This window comes from Carlito syrichta, unplaced genomic scaffold (assembly GCF_000164805.1).
Source record: "Carlito syrichta isolate Samal-C Ts95f unplaced genomic scaffold, Tarsius_syrichta-2.0.1 Scaffold288003, whole genome shotgun sequence".
Taxonomy (NCBI): Eukaryota; Metazoa; Chordata; class Mammalia; order Primates; family Tarsiidae; genus Carlito; species Carlito syrichta.
The window spans coordinates 735643-746737 of record NW_007232099.1 but is presented as its reverse complement, the minus strand read 5'-3'; the positions used below and the strand labels follow the sequence as shown (position 1 = coordinate 746737).

The following is an 11095-nucleotide window of genomic DNA, read 5'->3' as shown; positions in this document are numbered from 1 at the left end:
ATGAAGCTTTCTGTCATAGTGAAGTCAGGGGAATGATAAGTGCAAAATTCAATTTTCTTCAGCACTATACACAAGTCCCAACATGGGGGGAAAAGAGGCAATTTAAAACTGTGGGATGTTTTTGTAAGTGTTTTTGCTGAACATACACTTTTCATCCATGTTTTGGAGAGTGGCTTCTGCCCATTTAAGCCACTGGGAGGTCTGATTGTCTACAAAATCCAGGACTTTTCTCAATTTGCAAATTAGTCTTACATTTCATATAATTTACATTCCACTAGAACCAAGACTGAGCTTTCAGTGAAACCCAACTAATATTTACCTATTTTGAGGTTGATGAGGTTGGCTATTAGCTACTTTAGCTTCTGATTAAGAGAGGTTTTTTTGGAAATATCCAGGAAAAGCTATTCACAAAACAGGAATGAACAGACCAAATTAAATGAACCAGGGACTAGACATACCAGATTAAGCAATTTCTCTGCAGTGGTTCCTTTATAGCATGCTGCACGAGTGTATAACCACATTTAGTGGAAAAACATCTTACTGGACTTAATAGAGTAAGAACATACAAACAATCACTTCTACCCACAGAAGTATTCCCAAGGTCTTGAGTGAACAATGCCAGGAAGCACACTATATCTTTTATAGGCACCACTCAAATAATTTTTTATATTTGGTAGCAATTAAGTTATTAATTATATACTATTTCCAGTGAGTTATAGGAAAGTAGTAGTGATGTATAAAATATCTAGGATTACATGCCAAACTTTCTTTTGAGTTTTGGAGTGAATCTTATTAGAAACACAAAGAGTCATTGGCATAAGTGGAATTGTTACCTGATCTGTGGACAATAGCCCACAAACCCGCAATTGCTCTAATTTCTTACTAGAGTATAAGCCTTTACTACAGCTATTCACAGATTCGGTCCTATAATGAAATGGAAGAGATTAAAACAATAGAAAATAAGGGAAAGGGGAGGAAAAAAGATAAGACTTTCATGATGGTGAGAAGTCTTTATCCACAATCTTGGGAAAGCTGTCTACATCTAGGATGCCATCTGCATCTGGGGAAAACTTCCTTGGTTAGCTTTATCATAAGGTCTCCAAGTGTACAGTTTCTGGGATACCTTTCTTGACTTGAGAATTGTGGATCCAAAACTTGAAGCCCTAAAGTTTTACTGAAGAGAAAAAATTGACATATCTCTTCAAATGTAGTTCAAGAGCAGGCTTTTTGGTTGTGCTATTTCAAAAAGACCTAATCTCGAGATTCTAGACTGTGAATGATCTAGTTGTCATCAATTGATGGGTCACAAAGGACTTTGTTTTTACCTGTTGAAAATATGTTTTGGCAGAATGCCTTAAAGCCTTGCACTATTAAGTCATGTCAGAGTTTATAAGAGTGGGAAATACATGAGGTTCCATTGTTAGGGGCATAAGCCTTCCAATAACTATTTCATAAAAGGTCAATATTTGCATTTAGTGGTAGTAGATCTGATTGCCATCAATTGGCAATACCTTTGACCAATAAAATTTAATTGATTTGGTAATCTTTGTATAATGCTATTGTGTTTGCAATACTTTATTTAACTGTTTTACAACTTATCCAGTGAACTGAGTACCTCTATCACTAGAGATTTTTCCAGGAATGTCTAATAAAAGAGACACATGTTTGAATAAGCTTTTAGTTACTGTTACAGCATTAACCTTCTTGAATGGGAAAACTTTTATAAACCATAAAACATGCATTAAAGGGTAAAGTTGAATGAAATCTATCTGTAAGTGTTCAAATGTTTCAGCAGGTGCTAGAAATGTATCATCTGAGGTTTATATTGTCTTACAAGAATTATGGTTGAAACAAACCAAACATTGGTTATAAACTTTTTTTGTGTGTGATTTTCGAAATATTCCACCAAATTTTTCCACAATTTGAATTATTTTATCTTTTCTATGATGAGTCTTCGAGTGCATAATTTTTAATAAAGGAAACTTTAAACATCCAAGAAGAATCAGGCAGCAGTCCAAGCTCTCTGTGAGTCCATATTTAACACTGAATTTACATCCTAAGACACAAATTTTATTTTTACAAGTCTGTTGTAAATAGGTTATCATAGGTAATTTGCTTCTTAAATAGGTTATCATAGGTAATTTGACTTGAATCAATCTTACAGAGTTCATTCAAATTGCATATCTTAACAATTTAATTACTGACTGAGTTAGCATAAAAATCTGCCAAATCATATTCTTGGTATTTAATTAATTTTTATTCTGCCATATGATAGTTGAACAATTATATGAACCGATTTATTGATTATAATTCTGGAAATTCCTGTCTAGTCTGTTGGTATGATCTTAAAGTTATTCGTAGCCTGTCCTTATGAGAGCCTTTTTTTTTTTCTTTTTATGAAAGTCGTATTATAATTGTATTTGATGTTCTTGACGATCAGTGATTAGTTCTCATCCACATTGGCTGTCTGTAGGTTTTTGAAAGTGGTAACTGGGACACAGGTCACCAAAGTACAAAGCTTGTTTGGTGAGTCTTCATACTCATTTCGTTTCCTGGACAACCGTACACGAATACGGTATGGGACATTCCTTATTCCTTTGGCCCAAACAACTTTGTTGAGCCTGGTATCAATGCGTACATCTGGAGTCCCCATCTCCTTCATGGCAAATTTTTGGATCTCTTTGAGTCCCCGAGGGGCACACTTCTTGAAACCCACTCCATGGATGCGCTTGTGAATGTTGATGGTGTATTCTCGGGTCACGCTCGTTAATGGCAGAACGGCCCTTCTTCTCGCCACCCTTCTTTGGGTGTGCCATTCTGCTGGACCCAAGTTGGAAAGGAAGCGAGAGCCTTTTCTATATTTCTTGAAGATAAACTACTTTAGATTTATATTTGTTCAGAAAAGTACCAGAGTAAACAATTAACTGTCTGTGAACTGCAAGACAGTAAATGGTCATAGTTGTGGTTAAAGATTTGATGAGAGTTCGTTATAATAATAATGCATAGGCAAAGAAACATGGTTTTTCTATTGTATACAATATTTTAAAATAATAATGAGAATTATGACTGGTAGTGTTACACCAGAACTATTATATTTCTATGAATTCCAGAAAAGTTTCTAAAACACATTGATAACAACCACAGAAATATAACTCAAAGTTTAACATAATTTATTTGATAATTCTTCCCATATGATTCAATATATCAAATAAGTCCAAATAAGTCCAATCAGTTTTATATATCTAATTTTTAAAGAGAGGTATACTTTTAAGAAGTTTCAAGGACCCACCTGTATAATTCCTAGGTTAATTATAGGTCAAGAAAAAGACTTAATTTATAATTTTATTTCAAAAAGTTTGTTAAAATATGAAAGGCTTTAAATACTTAATCAGAATAAGATCACAGTAGTAGAATAATATTGTGAACAATAATAGAATGGTACATAGTTGTACAAAAACTTTCACACTTTAGTTGGATATGACTCAGTTTAATTATGTGATTAAAAAAATTCAATAAAGACAACATGAAGCACAGATAATTATCTAGGTTAAATATATTTTTGTTTAGTGTTAGGCTAATAAAAAACTTGTAGTTTTATCAGAGAGGAACAAATCTAGTTTTGCACCAGTATACTTTTGATATTAATGCTCATTTTTAGGGGAAAAAATTTATAAATAATTATTTTAATTTTAGCCAGCTTGATTAGGTGGAAAATTCATTTCTCAAGATGTATCTTCCACAAATCTTCTACAGCTTTCTCTTTCATTCAGTTTTTGTCCCATATTTTTTATCTTCCTATTTTGAAATAACCAGTCATTCTACTGTAGGACAAAAATTATTCTTTTTCTCTTAAAAAATTAAAACATACCCATATCTTTATAGCTTTTTGTACCAAAAACTTATCTTACCTTACTTGTATACTTTCATATAGAGTTGGCTCCCTTATTATTTATAGCCATTTTGGTTATGTATGTTAATTAGAATGTTTAACCCTTAGTGACCTTAATTTTTAGTGAACACTAGGAAGCAAATAATTGGAAACTTTCTGTCTTACCAGCCATCTGTAGATTGGCAAATCTGTGAATCATAATTTACAGAAACATGCACTTCCTCATAGAACAATTTGTCAGTGTGGCACAGAGGTATTTACTAATAATCCCAAAGATCTTTACTCTCTAATATACCACTGTAAAGGAGGAATATTTTATCATCACACTCTTTGGCTTTGGGGGGTTTGACTTTTTTTAATACAGATTTTACTCAACTTCAACTTTTCAATCATATTGATAAGAATATTAAAGACTCCTGATATAAGAAGAAAATATCTTAATGGAGACTTTATCATATTTACATCTATTTACCTAACATATTTTTAACAATTATGCTTGGATTGCTTATAAAGAAGAGATTTTAAATAGCTATATTTCTCTAAATAAGTGTTTTTCTGGCTTACAAATTTTGTGATATGAAGATAACAAGCTTATTTTACCAGTAAACCCATGTAGGAAAAGTCATCCATCTGTATTATATTTAATGTTGAAAACTCTGAGGTCACGTCTGTTTTAATCAAGACAACAATGTTCTTATTTGATAAAGATTATCCAAATCATGTGAACTTGAAAAGCAGTTTGGTTAGTTATTTTTCTGAGGGAATGCTTTATTTACGTAAGCACTTATTTTTCTTAATGCCACTAAAATACAGATCAGATCTTTTACAACCTGATTTGTAATATCATAAGGAGATAGATATTATCACACATATATGTCATACCTACAAATACATGTAGTCACAGAGATAGAAGCAGATTTTATAGCTTGAATTCTAAAGTTTTATCCACATGCCAGGTACAATAACACAAGCTCAATTATTTATTAAAGACTATGTGGATCCCAATTGTTTTCTGGCTAATAAAACAAGATTTCCTTCCCAGATGACTAAATGTTTTGAATAATATTTTTGAAGAAAAATAAAAACAAACTTTTAAGATTTTTCTTCATTTGTCTACTGTAAGGAATCTCTTAAAGAGGCTATCTTGTGTTCATTTAATCTGTAGATGTCTCTGTGTACTAACTAAAGTATGTATCGTATTGCTTTTGTCACATTTTGGATCCATTTTTTTTTTTTTTTCTAAGTACTTTACAAGTGAATCATGTTATCTAGATTAGATGTTTCCCACTGTGGCCAATATCATTTTAAGTTGTCCTTGTAAGTTGTCCTTAATAAGGTTAACAACTTTTTCCAAAATTTTACAGGTTCTGAACTCAAAATTTTTATACATAAAGTTAGCCTAGAATTGCATGAGCTCATGGGTTCGAGACCAACCCGGACAACTTGGCAAGACCTCGTCTCTACAATATAGCAAAAAAATAGCCTGGCATGGTAGCAGGTACCTGTACTTCCGGCTACTTGGAAAGTTACGAGACAGAAGGACCTCTGGAGCCCTGCAGACGCTAGGGTGACCGCGAGCGTGCCACTATACTCCATCCTGGGCGTCGGAGTGAGACTCCAACTCAAAAAAACAAACAAAAAAAAAAGTTAGCCAGTGTCCCAGGAAGTGGAATATCAGGCTCTTTAAATTTAGAAGAAACTTTGAAAGGTCTTACGCTGAGGCCTCACACTGGATCCAATTCAGTTAGTTGAGGTTTGATTCCAATTTAATCCTGAACAAATCCAGTAAAAATTACTCAAAATCAGTGAGCTCAAAACAAAAATCTTTGGAACTTAAATTTGAGAGAAAAATCACCCACAATGAGAGTTTGCTGCTAGAGATTATAGGCATAATGGGAACTGGCAATTGCCTTTGCTTCGACACTCAGGGCTTATGAAAGTTGCTGCGGCTTTACTTCAAATCACTCTTTTGATGCCAATCTCTTAAAGGAAACAAGTTAGACAAATTAAATTTAGCAGAATTTGTCTGAGCAAAGAAACAATTCATGAATTGTCAGTACCCTGAACCACTATAGTTTCAGAGAACTCTACCCAGAAACTCGAGCAGGCACTGTTTGTAGATTTAAAAATATATACACAGAATAGCCTGATTGGTTAAAGCTCTGCATTCACCTTATTTGGACATATATAAGCCGTTTTCAGCCTATCATTGGCTAAAAGCCAAGCTGTCATGACTGGCCAAGACTCAGTTACTTCTTACAAGAATACACTCTCAAGTTAAGTTGCAATTTATGTACATAATAAGTTAAGTTACAGTTCACTACATACTTGATGGCTGCTCTATTTGCTATATAGGACATTTGTGGTAAAAAGGGATAAAATATTTAGGAGTTTCTAAAGATATCCAGAAATTATTTTCCTACAGTTATACTCGAAACCCTCTTTTCTCCTTCTACCAAGTTACTGCTTCTTCAATATAGATTTTTTAAATATATTTTTCTTATTTGCTTAGATTAAAATAGTTTAGTTAACTGTTGCCTCTCCTGTCTGCTTTGAAGTCACACTTTGCTGGAACTCTTTACATAGGGTCTGAACTGACTGTTTCATGGGCACTTACCTGTGATACTCCTCCAAATTATGATTTTATTCCCCTTTTAATTGTGAAGTTGAACATCAAGAGATTACTGTTAAGGTTTTTTTAATGTGATTCAGAGATGTTTTAATAACAGATTATGTGGAAACAGTGGGTGCAGAGAGGAGGTTTGTGGAGAAGAAATATTTCTTGACTTCAAAGCAAAGGGGAAAAATGTCACTTTATAGCCATCAACTACATGTATTTATTACCTTTTAAAATGGCCTGGGCTAGCCGGACTCGGTGACTCAGCCTGTAATCCCGCGCCTTTGGGAGGCTGAGGTGAGTGGATTGCCTGAGCCCGCAGGTTGGAGACCCGCCTGGGCAGGCAAGACCTCATCTCTACAATAAATCAAAAAATTAGCTGGGCGTGGTAGCAGATGCTTGTAATTCTGGCTACTTGGAAGGCTGAGGCGGAAGGATTGGCAGGGCCCAGCAGGCGAGGCTGCGGTGGCTGGGAGCGTCCACTGCACTCCAGTCTGGGCGACAGAGTGAGACTCCAACTCAAAAAATAAATAAATAAATAAATAAAATAAAAATAAAATGTCCTGAGGTACTGAAATATAAGTGAAAGGTACTGTTAGAAAGTCTGACACGCCTCCCATCCCCCAGACTATTCAAAAATGCACTTACTCTGAGAGCATTGTTTGCACTTTGAATGCTCTTGCTTTGGCTAAATTAAACAAGAAGTAATTCTTTTATAGCATATTTAAAGAATATTTACATGTATATTAAAAAGTGTAAGCTCTTCTGTGCCTTCTTTGTCCTTAAGAGTTCTATAATTATTAGCTTTTGAGATTTTTTTTTCTGTGCATATAAACATGCATCTTAAATGTTCAACTACAATTTTGCTTTTTTCTTTTAAACACATTGAGATCGAATTCTTCATATTGTTTTGCAGATTGCTATTTTATTTAACAATATGCAATGAATATTTTTCCTAAATCAGAATCAATATCTCTCTCTCTCTCTCTCTCACACACACACACACACACACATCTTTTTAAAAAAATTCATATCACTGACAATGTTGCCCCAAGATTCCCTGTACATATATTTGTATATATGTGCTCAAGAAATTTGCAGAAAATAAATTCCTATGCATCATTCTAACACTTTAAATATTGTTTTCCCCCTTCATACTTCATATAGGTAATGAGAGACTCAAACACATACTCACACACATATTTTATATGTCTCCATTATTTCTGTAGACTAATGAGGTTATTTTAGATTAATATTTAGAAATGCTATAACCAGATTGCTAAATGTGATTAGGTCTAATTCTTAACAATAAAGAATTTCTACACATTATCCTATTCAGACTTTCATCTTCTTAGCTCTGAATATTTACTAACATATTCAAATATCATCTTCTCATTCTGTATCAGCACCCGTGCTTGCTTTGTGGTCTAGTATCTTCCTTTACTTGACATTCATCAACATGCTGCCAATGCTCTTTTTTTTCTCTTTTTTTCCAGCAGTTTTTTTAGTATCAGCCTCTATCTGCAGTAAAGAACAAAGCTGCAGTGGAAATGACAGCTTCCCTAGAAGCCATCTAAGTACCTTCCTACGCTCTAGGTTTGTTTGTTCTTTTTAGAAAATCAGAGAACACAAAACATGGGCTACATCTGACAAGATGCTGAGTTGAACTCATTTTTAGCAGATGTCATGCTGTGGCTGACAGTTTTGTATCAAGAAGAGTGATTTGGAACAAAGGAGGGGAGAATGGGACAGGATTGCAGTGTTTAATATTTTCTGTGCACCATCACTGACTTTTCAAAAGGAAACATCTTGTGGTGTAACAGGGTTTATTGTCATTTTTGTTGAAAAAATCTGCAAAGTTGGAATGACACTAATTTTCTGAAAATAAAATGAATCGGTTTAATATGAAAGGCTAGAAAAATTATCTGTGCTTACAATTATGGGAAGACAGCGATGGGTATAAAAACTAGAAAAAAAATTTAAAGACTGCATCTTTACTGAATTATTATGAATGAAATTCTTGAAGAGGTATAGCTAAATAGAAAAGAATTGTTGTGAGGATTAAGAAAGCCAAAGTCTATAAAACCATATTCTAAATGAAACACTGATTTATATAAAGATAGAAATAGTTGGGAGCTATAGTATGCACTTTTGGGGGGAACTTATTTAAATAGACCATGCCTCCTGCTTCTGTACACATGATTGCCCAGAAATTATTACTGTTAAGATGTAGATTACATGGACAGCACAAACCTGTTTGCTTATCAACAACTAGAAATGATAAGTCTGTGTCTACTGAGTAGCGGTCACAAGAGAGAAAACTCAATGACTGAATTCATTCGATTGTTGTCATACGCAAGAAATAAAGTATTTCAAACTAAAACTATATTTATTTCAATTGACGGGCACCAGTTGAAAATCATTGGTATGGGATCATGCTGTTCTACGTGATCCATATTACTAGGTTTATCTTCTGCTTTAGGAACATTATGTAACCACTACCGAGGCAGGCCAGGCAGAGTCGAAAAGCATAATTTATTCAGCCTACCTAAATGCCTTTGAGGCTACAATTCTTTAAAACAGTTTTACTAGTCCAGGAAATCTAAAATTCAGGAGTGAAAGAGTACATTGTGTATAGTGTGATAGTTGGTAGCAACAAAGAAGTACAAATAGCAAGTTAATTTTTTTTTCCTTTCATGTTTGCATCCTATTCCTAATTCTCCAGTGAACTGGGGTAAGATTGTTTATGCTCTAATTCCTAAGTATTATTGATATATACTAGATGACTGAGAATTGTCCTCAGTATTGAAATTATGCCAATCTAAATACAATATTGCCTTTTACTTTCCAACAACTTGAATTGCTCCATGAAAGGAGCAATTTACCTAAATACCTGAGCATCTGGAGGCATTTCTTTTATTTACAATTTGCCTACCAGACAAGTCATTAAGAATTTGCAGAAATTGCTAGCTATGTTTTCAAGCTAGGAAGTCCAAACTAAGTTATGATTCAGAAAATCCATTTGGCTAAAGTGAAATTTTATGCAATTAAATCCACACCGTAAATATATTGGCAAATTATTTAGACTGCTCCATAGCTTTGGGACTATTGCCAAAATAACTAAGGTAGAAGAAAATCCTGCTTTTTAAAAGAGACGGCTTCTTCTACTGCAGAATTTAGACATCCTGATTCTGCAATGCCTTATTGTGCTCTAGATGCAAAGCTAATGGAGTGTAAGTGATGCCCTCTTTAAATTTTTGTAACTATTTTTTACAAAGGCACTATTTCCCTTAAGTTGACTGCTCTGGGTTTACTTAAGAGTGCTGGTTTTTAATACAACCAAAATATCAATTTAATGTTGGATTTTCTTGGACTGACTACTCATCTATTTGACATTTTGTGTGAATCAGAGAAGGGTACCCCTTGAAATGGGTATAGCCTATGTCATCAATTTCTGCCCCACCCTCATCTCTTCATCTGTACACCATCTGTCTCTTCAATTAATCACTAATTTAAATTTTTTCACATTATTTTCTATACACTCTACTGATTTCAAACCTTAAACTAGTCCCATAATATGCTGATTTTTGTTAAAGATTTTGTTCCATATTTTTAATGAAATAAATTATTTAAAGGTATCTTACTTATACTTCCTCAGCCTCTACTTTGTTTAACCCAAAGGGATATTTATCCATCCTCTTCTTGTCTCAGAGAAAAAAGTATTCCTACTGCCATCTGGAATTAGTCTTTTTATTATTATTATTTTTTTGAGTTGAAGTCTCACTCTGTCACCCAGACTGGAGTGCAGTGGCCACTCCCGGCCACCGCAGCCTCGACCTGCTGGGCTCTGGCAATCCTTCCACCTCAGCCTTCCGAGTAGCTGGAACTACAGGCGTGCGCTACCACGCCCGGCTAATTTTCGATTTATTGTAGAGATGAGGTCTCGCCAAGTTGCCCAGGCGGGTCTCAAACCCGCAGGCTCAGGCAATCCACTCACCTCAGCCTCCCAAAGGCGCGGGATTATGGGCTGAGCCACTGAGCCCGGCTGGAATTAGTCTTCAATTACTCCACTACCTGCTCAGATGACTGTCTATTCCAGGTTTTACATTCTGCATGTTCAAGTTTTCTCTCAACACTTAATCCTTAAATTTGGTTTGCCTTTGTTCTCAAATTTCCTCTATCTAAACCTCATGACTTTATTTTTGTTGTTTCTTCTACATGAAAAGATGTTCACCTTTTATGTATATCTGATTCTTTCCTTCTTTCAAAGACCAATGGTAATGCGACTTCTTCCAAAGAACTTTCCCAGGAAGAAAATGCACTCCTTCTTTAGAAATCCCATAGAACTGTATCTATATGTTTCATATGGTAGTCACAATTGCATGGCCTGGAATAATTGTTAAGTTTCACCTTGTCAGAAATAATTTGAGTACCTTGCAGACAAACTTCCTATGTGCTTCAATTTTAAATTGCTTATACAAACAGCAGAATGCCATGCTTAAATTGACATTCAAAATGTTTTATTAAGGAATTTTCTGAAGATAGTTTCTGTTTATTTTAATAATGCATCTATTTTTTAAAAATCTTTT

General features: G+C 34.4%; 1 pseudogene; it reads right to left on the bottom strand.

Moving 5' to 3' along the window:
- Positions 1–2414: 2414 nt before the first annotated feature.
- On the bottom strand, positions 2415–2840 carry LOC103255301 (annotated as a pseudogene).
- Positions 2841–11095: the final 8255 nt, after the last annotated feature.